Source organism: Babylonia areolata, chromosome 21, assembly GCF_041734735.1.
Source record: "Babylonia areolata isolate BAREFJ2019XMU chromosome 21, ASM4173473v1, whole genome shotgun sequence".
Lineage (NCBI taxonomy): Eukaryota > Metazoa > Mollusca > Gastropoda > Neogastropoda > Buccinidae > Babylonia > Babylonia areolata.
Genome location: NC_134896.1, coordinates 18,264,863 through 18,277,362, shown reverse-complemented (window position 1 = coordinate 18,277,362; position 12,500 = coordinate 18,264,863). Strand labels below are relative to the sequence as shown.

Below are 12,500 nucleotides of genomic sequence, written 5' to 3'. Positions count from 1 at the left end.
TGTGTGTGCATGTATGTGCGTGTGTGTGTGATGGAGGGGAAGTAGAGGGGTTGTAGGTCAGTGCCAAAAGCGAGAGGGGTGGGGAGGGATTGACCGGTTAAGGACAGAGGCAGGGGAGGGGGAGGGGGAGGGGGAGGGGGAGGAATGAGTGAGGGCAGGGTGATGGGAGGTGTAGGTGAATTGTGTGTGTGTGTGTGTGTGCCCGTGCGCGTGTGAAATTGAATGGAACAGCTAATACAAGAATCCGACGTGTGAATGTGCCAATGTTGTTTGCTGCGTCCTTCACATATTTATTGACGTTACATAGGAAACACCCTTTATCCTAGGCCTTCAGTTTTCCCTTTATAACGGGTCCGCTTTGGGATCGGGATCGATTAGATAGATTGCGCAAGCGCTGCGACGAAAACGGCTTCGTATGCATTTCATATTCCTGCTTTTTTTTTTTTTTTTTTTTTTTTGCTAAATGGTGATCGAGAGAGATTTCTTTATGTGTTGGTGGGGATGTAAAGGGGGGGAGGGGGTGCGGGGGAGGGGGGTTTGCGGGTGAAGGAGAGAGGGGGGGGGGGAGAGACAGAGAGATGGGGCGGGAGGGAGAGAGAGAGGGGTGGAGAGAAAGAAAGAAAGAGAGAGAGAGAGAGAGAGAGAGAGAGAGAGAGTGAGAGAGAGAGAGAGAGAGAGAGAGAGAGAGAGAGAGAGAGAGAGAGAGAGAGAGATTTGAATCTTGAATTTAAAAAAAACATATATATATATTGTCATTACCTACTTAAAGGGAGGTGAAGGTGGGGGTTGGGGGGTTATGGGGGGCGGGGGTGGGGTGGGGGGGTAACATTTCTTCTTTCTTTTCTTTTTTTTCTATGCCGACTGATTACATTTCTCATGATTATCAAATAAAGTTATAGACACTGAAGATGAATAAAGATCTGCAGCACTGTTTACACTGTGAAATATCCAACTAAATGAAAACAAACAAGCAAACAAGAAACAAGAACAATATATACATAAAATGCCACGAGATTCGCCCATCCACTTACGTCTGTGATTTCTTGTAGTCTCTACTTTGTTTTAAGAACAATATGAGAGAGAGAGAGAGAGAGAGAGAGAGAGAGAGAGAGAGATTCAAAAACTTTATTACTCAAGGATAAAGATTTTAGGCATTGCCTAGTCTTCCAATCTGTCCTTGTGACAACAAAAACAGTAACGATAAGACACAACAATAATAACAATAGTAAATACTACCACTACCGCTACCACTACTACTACTAATGATGATGATGATGATGATTATAATACTAATCAACGGACCATCATCATCATACAAAAAATATAATGAAGGGAACTCTGTCACACACTCACACCCACTCACCCACACACATATGCACACACTCATCCCCAAACACACACACCCTTATGCATATACATATTTGCACATATACCCACATGCATGCATATGTTTACATGTACATACAGATATGTATGCATATGCATAAATAAACATAATTAGGTATCGAATCATATTGTAGTACATTACAGATCATATTGTAGTACAATAGCAGATATTGAAAAAAAAAAAAAAAAGAAAGAAAAAAAATCAAGAAGTAAAGGGGTTATTAAGACTGTCAAATTAATTACCAAACAGAATACAGGAAGAGAGAGAGAGAGAGAGAGAGAGAGAGAGAGAGAGAGAGAGACAGAGACAGAGACAGAGAGACAGAGAGAGACAGAGAGAGAGAGAGACAGAGAGAGAAAGAGAGAGAGAGAGAGAGACAGAGAGAGACAGAGAGACAGAGAGAGAGAGAGTTACTCATTATGCCACAGCCCCATATGAACATGGGGTGAGAACAACATTCAATCTCGTAATGTAACCAGAACTACAGCAATTAATTTTGACACAACTATATCGCTTCGGTGAAACGTTTTATACAAATATGAGAGAGAGAGAGAGAGAGAGAGAGAGAGAGAGAGAGAGAGAGAGAGAGAGAGAGAGTGTGTGTGTGTGTGTGTGTGTGTGTGTGTGTGTGTGTGTGTGTGTGTGTGTGTATGTGTGTGCGTGTGTGTGTATCGGTGTGTGTGCGCGTGTGGTCTAAAGTAGTTAAAACTTTCTAAGATGGCATTTTCGCCCACTAGGAACACATAGACACACACACACACACACACACACACACACACACACACACACACACATCCTAACAGAAAAGGTTATTCTGCCAATCTGTTTTATTAACCGATTCAATTTCATCATCAGACGGTCACAGAAATAGCACAGGATTATAGTTTCCAGAACGAACTAGTTACCTTTATGATAATAATAGATGGAAGATTCTTGTTGCTGGTGTTATACACACCGTAACAGTTCGTCGTTAGCATTTTCATGGGGTTACCTTTTCGAACAATCTGACGAAGGCATCACTGTGACGACGCTATCGATTGCGTCATTTGCGTGTGAGGCTTTGACGTAAAAGTTTTGAGGTTTAAAAAAAATAAACACAAAAATATTTTAAAAAAAGAAAAGAGATCACACACACACACACACACACACACACACAATCCCGAAGAAGAAGCAGAAGAAGTGGATAAGTTAAGAAAAATGTGTGACATTTAAAGTATGTATGGGAGTCAGTTTTCTTATATATATCAGGACATACCGCCTCCTCTCCCCTCCTGCGCCCCACCCTCCCCCAGCCCCCTCCACTCCCCAAGTTCATCACCCTACCACTCACTTTTCCCACCCTCCTTTCTGTATTACCTTCCATGATATAACTTCTGAGAAGTTAACTGTAAGTTCCGTGTGTGTGTGTGTGTGTGTGTGTGTGTGTGGGTGTGTGGGTGGATCGGTGCGTGGGGGTGGGCTGGGGGGTGAGGGTGGGGGGGGGGGGGTGGGGGATCGGTGGGGGTCGTGGAAGGAGGGGGGGTGGCAGTGGGTTGACTCACACCACCCCTTTCCTTCTCACAAGGTCTTCCCCCACGAAAGGTCTCTCTCTCTCTCTCTCTCTCTCTCTCTCTCTCTCTCTCTCTCTCTCTCTCTCTTTCCCTCCTTCCTTCCCTCCCTCCACCCCTCTCTCTCCCTCCCTCCCTCTCTCTCTCTCTCCCTCCCTCCCTCTCTCTCTCAGTATGTGTTTTTTTTATCTTCAGTTTAACGTCTATTCACTATAAGTGTTTTTAGACGGAAAGGAGTAAAGAAGTGGATAAAGAAAGGGAATGCATGTGAATATTAGTGTAAAAAAAAATATTCATGTTATGTATCAGAGGGAAAGTATATTATAAGAAAAAGGTCTAAAGAGATTGTGGTGTGTATTGAATGAGGTGTCATGGGAAGGAGAATAATTTTTTTATTTTTTATGTATATGCATATCAACAAGTATTAACTTACAACAATGTAAATATAAAAAAAAAACAACATTAATCATAATACATCAAAGGAGGATACCAACTGGACTGGAGTTTAAAATTTCTGAAAACATTCTAAGCAATGAATAATCATTCAAAATCTTTTCAGTGGCTAATGAAATATTGGAAGAAAAGTCATCAACTACATCTTTTGGAATCAACTGTCTTATGCTCGGACAATGAATGAGTAGATGGCTTACAGTACGTGTGTGTGTGTGTGTGTGTGTGTGTGTGTGTGTGTGTGTAGAGGGGGTGGGTGGTGGGGTGGTCGGTGGATGTCGTGGAAGGGGTGGGGTGGCAGTGGGTTGACTCACACCACCCCTTTCCTTCTCACAAAGTCTTCCCCCACGAAGGGTCTCTCTCTCTCTCTCTCTCTCTCTGTCTCTCCCTCCCTCCCTCTCTCTCTCTCTCTCCCCCTCTCTCTCTCAGTATGTGTGTGTGTGTGTGTGTGTGTGTGTGTGTGTGTGTGTGTGTGTGTGTGTGAGGCTTTGACACGTTGAAATAACCATGTTCTGAGCATCTGTTTCTCTCTGTATCTATCTGTCTGTCTGTTCGTCTGTCTGTCTGTCTGTCTGTCTATCTATCTGTCTGTCGATCTCTCTGCCTGCCTGGCAGTCTTTCTGTCTGTCTGTCCGTCTGTGTATCTCTGTCTCTGTCTGTCTGCCTGCCTCTCTCTCTCTCTCTCTCTCTCTCTCCCTCTCCCTCTCTCCCCCCCCCCCCCCTTCTCCCTCTGTCTAATACGTCTTTCTGACTGTCTGCCCGAATGTGTCTCTCTTTCTAACCAGATGTTTTTAACTGGTATATAACTGAACCTACGTTTTGTGGGTCTTTTATTATTATTTTTTTAATTTTTATTTTTATTTTTGTTTTTGTGGGTTTTTGTTGTTGTTGTTGTTGTTTCCTTTCTCCCATGAAAATCTGTCATCTGAATCCCCCCATTCCCACTTTTATTGTAACGGGTGGGGGTGGGGGTGGGGAGAAGATGGTGAGAGTGGTGGGCGTTGTATGATGCGGGGGGGTTGGGGTGCGAGAGGGAGGGTGGGGAGGGGGTTGGGGTGGGGGGCGGGGGGGGGAGAGTCGAAGGCAAGAAGAGGGCGGGTGGAGGGAGAGAGAGGGTGGTGGGGTGGAGTTGTTGTGGGGTTGTTGAGGAAATGGGACTCTATTTGTGCTTGCCTTTTTTTTTTTTTTTTTTTCCCATCCTCTTGGAATCTCTGCGCAGAAAAAAAAAGACAATAAAACACACACACACACACACACACACACACACACACACACACACACACACACACACACACACACACACACACACACACAAACAAACAAACAAAGAAAAAAAAGGCAGTTGATTCAAATCTTGATCTTGATTTACGCGCGAGTGTAAATAATTCCACTCATTTCCTGGTTACGAATGCGGGGAACATTTTTTTTTTTTTAAAGACAGGAAGTCTGGTTCTCATCAATCATAGTGCCAAGGAAAATGATGACTGTATGCACACAAATCACGTGGGATTTGCTCCTTATTCGGAGCGGAAGTATAAGAACGGATCTTTATTCTTGACTGTGCTGATAGCTGTAAACCGTTCTCCGGATTCTCAGACTTGTCTGTCTCCACGGAGACTGCGATGAAAAAAAAAGAAGAAGAAAAAAAAAAAAAGATAAGAAGGAAACAAGAAAAAAAAAATGTTGTATGAAAGGAAACAGCCTGCGATTTAAAAAAAAAATGAATGTCCTTTTTTATTTTTTTCTTTTTTAAATAACGACATTGTGGTAGGCTTATAAATATGGTTACAAGAAAATGAGATTCATACATTCTATGTTGTTGTTTTTTTCCGCATGACAGACAGCAGGATCCCGAAGATGCTTTTGTATGGTCAGCTGAAGGAAGGCCACCGTGAACTTGGAAGACCCTGCAAGCGCTTCAAGGACACTTTGAAGACAAACCTCAAAGCCTGTGACATAGACATCGCTTCCTGGGAAACTGATGCCCTTGACCGCTCGTCACTGGAGGGTGTTGTGCTCTCTAGTGGCATAAAGACGTTTGAAAACAAGAGAACACTGGCCATTAAGGAGAAGCGTGAGCGAAGGAAGCAGAACTCAACTTCTGGAGAGGTTTTCCCTTGTCACACCTGTGGGAAGTGCTGCGCATCCAGAATCGGCCTCTCCTCCCATATGAGGACACACACCGACAGATAAGCCTGCCTGCCTTCTCATCCGTCGGACCGACGGGAGACTCCATCATGTTTTGTTTTTTTGTTTTGTTTTTTCTTAATTAATTGATTTATCATTGGCTTTCTTCAATTCAATACTTGGTCCTTTTTAATTTTATTCGTTCTTTTTCCGGTTTTTGTTTGTTTGGTTTTTTTGTTTTGTTTTTTGTTGATAGATTTGTTGAATGCACATTGTTAAGATAAGACTGTGAACAGTTCACTGTGTTGGTTATTTTCAGATTTATTTCCAGCTGACACAGCTTTTTACATGATCATATATATATATATATCAATAAAAACTTTTTTCTCTTTTTTTTTAACTGCTTACCAGGGCACTAGCGTGAAATGTGTTGGTAATGAACACTTAGCAGTTGAACATGTTATGCTTAATTTGGGTTTCTGTGTGGAAAACGGGCTTTATTTGTCGTTCGTTTTATACCCTCAACCACCCACCCCCACCCCCACCCCCCTCACCCCCGCCCCCCTCCGTAACCCTTATGCATATAACACATGCACTTTTTTTTTTCTTTTCACTTTGAAAAGTTGAAATTGTGTTGTCAGCTGGACATTTTTATCTATCTTTTCTTGGGAAAAAAAAATCGCTGTTTGCTATTTTACAGCACGGCAGGCATACAATTCAGAAATGAAGTCATGCTCGCTCGCTCGCTCTCACCCTCACGAGAAATGATTGACAGTGAACCACAAAAAAAACAAACAACACACACACACACACACACACACACACACACACACACACACACACAACACACACAACTGAGCAATAGATAAATATTATTAATAAATGAATGATTAGAATGAAATAAGCCACACAGACAAAGCAAACTTCCAAGCAGCTTTACATATTCTTTGTCATTTCCTGACGAAAGTGTAAGGCTCCTGAGCCACTTGCATTGCTCGGACGGAAGAGTCTATAATAGTATGGTCGTAACCCGCTACTAACTGTGTGTCGTATGGAACTGACCAATGGCGTAGTTCGGTCAACGTAGGCATTTAGCCACGTGTAACTGTCAATAAGTTCGAACCAAGCAATGCAACTGGCACCTGGCTCTTTCGCACGTAGCTTTCTTTGTACTGACCTTTGTTTGGATGCACAACTGTTGTTTCTTTGCGTCCCTTGGCAATCAGTTTTGAGGGACAGACAGACAGGCAGATGGACAGGAGCACCGACACAGTGACATAATTGAAAAGACTGGCGACAATAGCCGAGTGGTTAAAGCGTTGGACTTTCAATCCGAGGGTCCCGGGTTCGAATCTCGGTAACGGCGCCTGGTGGGTAAAAGGTGGAGATTTTTCTGATCTCCCAGATCAACACACATGTGCAGACCTGATTGTGCCTGAACCCTCCTTCGTGTGTACACGCAAGCAGAAGATCAGATACGCACGTTAAAGATCCTGTAATCCTTGTCAGCGTTCGGTGGGTTATGGAAACAAGAACATGCCCAGCATTCACGACCCCGAAAACGGAGTATGGCTGCCCACATGGCGGGGTAAAAAAACGACAAAAAAACGGTCATACACGTGAAAGCCCACTCGTGTACAACATACGAGTGAACGCGGGAGTTGCAGCCCACGAACTGAGAAAAAGTAGAAGAAGAAAAGATAGACGCACAAACAAAACATAAAGAGAGAGAGAGAGAGAGAGAGAGAGAGAGAGAGAGAGAGAGAGAGAGAGAGAGAGAAGACAGCGCTGCGTGTGAGTAATGCTGCGTGTCGTCATCACTATGTTCGCTGGCACTACGTATCGATAACACTTCTGTTATTACGTGTTATAGCTCTTCGTGTCAACAGCGTTACGTGTGAACAACACTACGTCTTTATATCGCTACGTATCGACAGTTCTTTTTTTTTTTCTTCTTTTTTTTCTTCTTTTTTCCCCCAACCTTACAGACATTAATCACAACGTTTCCTTGGCGATGTTGGTATAATGATAATAATAATAATAATAATAATAATAATAATAATAATGATAATAATGATAATAATAATAGATACTTGTATAGCACACTATCCAGAAATCTGCTCTAGGTGCTTTACAAAAACGCTTTTGTTAACATAAAACATTACATCAATGTTACATTCACACACACCAAAATGTGACCACACACACACACACACACACACACACACACACACACACACACACACACACACACACACACACACACACACACACACACACACACACTGCATACATACATTTTAACATACATGTGTATCTAACAGCTACCCTAACACATACACACACATAGGCAGGCACAAACATACATAAACATGCGCACACACAATACACATTCATATACATGCATGTAGTTGTGTACACATGCATATGTATACACACATAGTCAAGCACAGCGAACGCAAAGGAAGCCTACCTGCCACAATTGAATTTATTGCTGAGGGAAAAGGTGAGTTTTGAGACGAGATTTAAAAGATGCGAGGGAAACAGAATGACGGAGGTTATCAGGGAGCTTGTTCCACGTCTTTGGCGATTGGGAAAAAAAACAAACAAACAAAAAACAAAACAAAAACGATGTGTCCATAGGTCTTACTTCTGACGTGAGGTATCCTGAGAAGTCGAGTATCAGAGGAAGAACGGAGCTGGCGAGACGGGGTATAGATATGGAGGAGTTCAGAAAGATACTTGGGTCCAGATCCGTTGACTGCGAATGTAGTTGACATATCAGTCGAATAGCCTTGCACTCCAGGCTGTATACACTGTCTCTTTTTCTTTTGTACTTCTCTTTCAGAATCAGGTGTGAGGGGCGGGGAGGGGGGTGGGGGGGACTGAGGGTGTCAGGGTCTGATGGTGGGTGGAAGAGGAAGGAATACTGTATTCTTTGTACAAGAAACGTACCCTATAATACCCTGAGATTGTTTTCCGGAAATCTTTTACGAAAATCAAGGTATCCGAATTGTGTGATATGAGTACAACATATGTTTTGAAGGGAAGCTTGTCTGCATATCCTGTCAAGCATGTACATAGATCCTGCCCTATCTTAACAAAAATGATTAAAGAAGAAGAAAAAAAAAATCCGTGTCTAAAAGTTTGTCTGCAAATCCTGTCAAGGATGTATATAGATCCTGCCCAATGTGAACAAAAAATGATTAAAGAAAAATATATCGCTGTCTAAAAGCTTGTCTGTATATCCTGTCAAGCATGTATACATAGATCCTGCCCTATCTTGACAAAAATGATTAAAGAAAAAAAAAATTGATGTCTAAAAGCTTGTCTGCAAATCCTATCAAGCATTTACATAGATCCTGCCCAATCTAAACAAAAATGGTTTAAAAAAAAAAAAAATCGGTGTCTATCCTTCATGACATGTCCTTTGATAAAGGATCATGATATCAGAACAAGTCGTTGTGTGTGTTGTGTATAAACATGATTTCCCCTTCAAGTCCGCCGTTAAAGGCCTGAAAAATTCATGACTGAAACCGATCGTACTTCATAGTCAATCAAGCAACGCAGGAAGCACTTTCTCGCCTGAAACACGACACATGTGCAAAGACAATAGTAGTGCAATAGACATGTAGCGCTAATGGTGACTGCACGTTGCGCAGTTGACGCGTAGCGCTAATGGTGACTGCACGTTGCGCTATTGACGCGTAGCGCTAATGGTGACTGCACGTTGCGCAATTGACGCGTAGCGCTAATGGTGACTGCACGTTGCGCTATTGACGCGTAGCGCTAATGGTGACTGCACGTTGCGCTATTGACGCGTAGCGCTAATGGTGACTGCACGTTGCGCTATTGACGCGTAGCGCTAATGGTGACTGCACGTTGCGCTATTGACGCGTAGCGCTAATGGTGACTGCACGTTGCGCTATTGACGCGTAGCGCTAATGGTGACTGCACGTTGCGCTATTGACGCGTAGCGCTAATGGTGACTGCACGTTGCGCTATTGACGCGTAGCGCTAATGGTGACTGCACGTTGCGCTATTGACGCGTAGCGCTAATGGTGACTGCACGTTGCGCTATTGTCGCGTAGCGCTAATGGTGACTGCACGTTGCGCTATTGACGCGTAGCGCTAATGGTGACTGCACGTTGCGCTATTGACGCGTAGCGCTAATGGTGACTGCACGTTGCGCTATTGACGCGTAGCGCTAATGGTGACTGCACGTTGCGCTATTGACGCGTAGCGCTAATGGTGACTGCACGTTGCGCAATTGACGCGTAGCGCTAATGGTGACTGCACGTTGCGCTATTGTCGCGTAGCGCTAATGGTGACTGCACTTTGCGCAATTGACGCGTAGCGCTAATGGTGACTGCACGTTGCGCTATTGACGCGTAGCGCTAATGGTGACTGCACTTTGCGCAATTGACGCGTAGCGCTAATGGTGACTGCACGTTGCGCTATTGACGCGTAGCGCTAATGGTGACTGCACGTTGCGCTATTGACGCGTAGCGCTAATGGTGACTGCACGTTGCGCAATTGACGCGTAGCGCTAATGGTGACTGCACTTTGCGCAATTGACGCGTAGCGCTAATGACACGTAGCATCTTTCGACAAGCACCCACGGGAAATAGAGACTGACAATGACATAAAGAGTGACAGAGACGGACATGCAGACAAGTGAGAGAGGAACAGTCAGAGAAACAGAGAAAAGGACACACGCACACGCACACACTGCACACATACACCCACACATTGCACACACACACACACACTGCACACACACACACTGCACACACACACGCGCGCGCGCGCGCACGCACTCACGCACACACACACACACGCACACACACACATTACACACACACACACACACACACATTGTAACACATTGCACACACACACACACACGCGCGCGCGCGCGCGCGCGCACTGCACACACAGAGACAGAGAATCAATGTGGCGTGACAACAGTTCACCCAACCAACTAATCTCGGAAAGGGACAAACTTTTTCATGCGGTTCATTTATAAACCGCTCCATCCCCCACCCCCACCCCCCACCTAAACCCCTTACACCCAACCCCCAAACCCACCTGCCAATCACACAGCCTGAAATCAACAAACTTTTCAGTAACAAGCTTGTCAGTTTCTTCCACTACTACTACTACCACCCACAGCCCCCCCCCCAACCCCCTTCTGCCTTTGCTGCCTCACCAGTTCTGGCACTCAACCAGGCATGCAGAAAAGTGTTCTTAAAAAAAAAAAGAAAGAAAGAAAAAAAGACAAGAAAGGAAAGAAGAAGAAAAAAGAAGAAGTCGAAGTGGAAGTTATTTGTGGAGGTGCGTGACATGTTAGCTGAGGAAAAAAAAAAACTTCGACAAAAGTTCCTGTCCATCCATTTCCAGATTGGGGAATATATTTTGTATTTGTATTTGTATTTGTTTTATCACAACAGATTTCTCTGTGTGAAATTCGGGCTGCTCTCCCCAGGGAGAGCGCGTCGCTATACTACTATACTACAGCGGCCCCCCCCCCCCACCCCCCTTTTTTTTTTCTTTTTTCTTTTTCCTGCTCGCAGTTTTATTACTTTTTTTTCCTATCGAAGTGGATTTTTCTACAGAATTTTGCCAGGAACAACCCTTTTGTTGCCGTGGGTTCTTTCACGTGCGCTAGTGCATGCTGCACACGGGACCTCGGCTTATCGTCTCATTCGAATGACTATACGTCCAGAATCCAGTCTCTGGAGTGACCATGGAGTTGACACAGCGTCAGGTGTAATTAAGCGGTTGGACAGGTCAACAATTAATACGGGATTAATCCTTTCTACTTACTGCGCACAGGTGACGTTTGATTGCTGCTGGTCATATTCTCTCTCCTCTCTCTCTCTCTCTCTCTCTCTCTCTCTCTCTCACTCGCTGGCTTGTATGTGTGTGCGTAGGCGCGCGCGCACGCGTTCCAACGTATGTTGCTGATTCAAATGTGAATGAAATGATCTGTACTTTCCAGAAATTACTTAAACCCTCTTTTGAATTTAAGCAAACATGTATGTTTCACAGTGATGACTTGTGTTTCAGACTGCCTGTATAATTGTCCCTGTACTCCCTACCTCCCGATCCCCCAACCCCCACCCCCTTGACACGGGAAAATGGCCTCGTCATTAACATGTTCGAGTTCGAGTTCTCTCTGGCTTAACTAATTATAAACTTAGTATGGGTTCTATGAGGGGGGGGGGGAAGGCATAGATAAAAGGAAGGGTTACATTTGGATGGTCAATTCCGACAATGTATTTATCTGATGTTTTATATGTTTTATATGTACTTTGTTACATTTTAAGCAAATGACAAAATACCAAAGTGCCGCTTATACCTTTGTAGCTCAGTTTACTTTGGTTATGTTTTTCCTTTCTGTTCCTTTTTTTTTTTTTTTTGCACCATTTTTGTTCTGACTTGTACCTACCATGTCACTAGAGCTTTACAGCTAATGACATTAAACATTTCAGTGTTCAGTGTTCACTCTCTGGCTTTTTGGAACAATTCAGTTTTCTCTTGTTGGCCTCGAAACGCTGGAACAAACGTCTCTTCAAACAGACGGGCGCAATAGCCGAGTCGTTAAAGCGCTGGACTGTCAATCTGAGGGTCCCGGGTTCAAATCACGGTGACGGCGCCTGGTGGGTAAAGGGTGGAGATTTTTACGATCTCCCAGGTCAACATATGTGCAGACCTGCTAGTGCCTGAACCCTTTTCGTGTGTATATGCAAGCAGAAGATCAAATACGCACGTTAAAGATCCTGTAATCCATGTCAGCGTTCGGTGGGTTATGGAAGCAAGAACATACCCAGCATGCACACCCCCGAAAACGGAGTATGGCTGCCTACATGGCGGGGTAAAAACGGTCATACACGTAAAAGCCCACTCGTGTGCATACGAGTGAACGTGGGAGTTGCAGCCCACGAACGCAGAAGAAGAAGAAGAAATCTCTACAAACAAACTTG

General features: G+C 44.1%; 1 protein-coding gene across 1 annotated transcript in view; it reads right to left on the bottom strand.

Annotated features, from left to right (window-relative positions):
• LOC143296578 (uncharacterized) overlaps positions 1-12,500 on the bottom strand; it is a 110,677-nt gene that overhangs the window by 76,497 nt on the left and 21,680 nt on the right. The window lies entirely within an intron of this gene.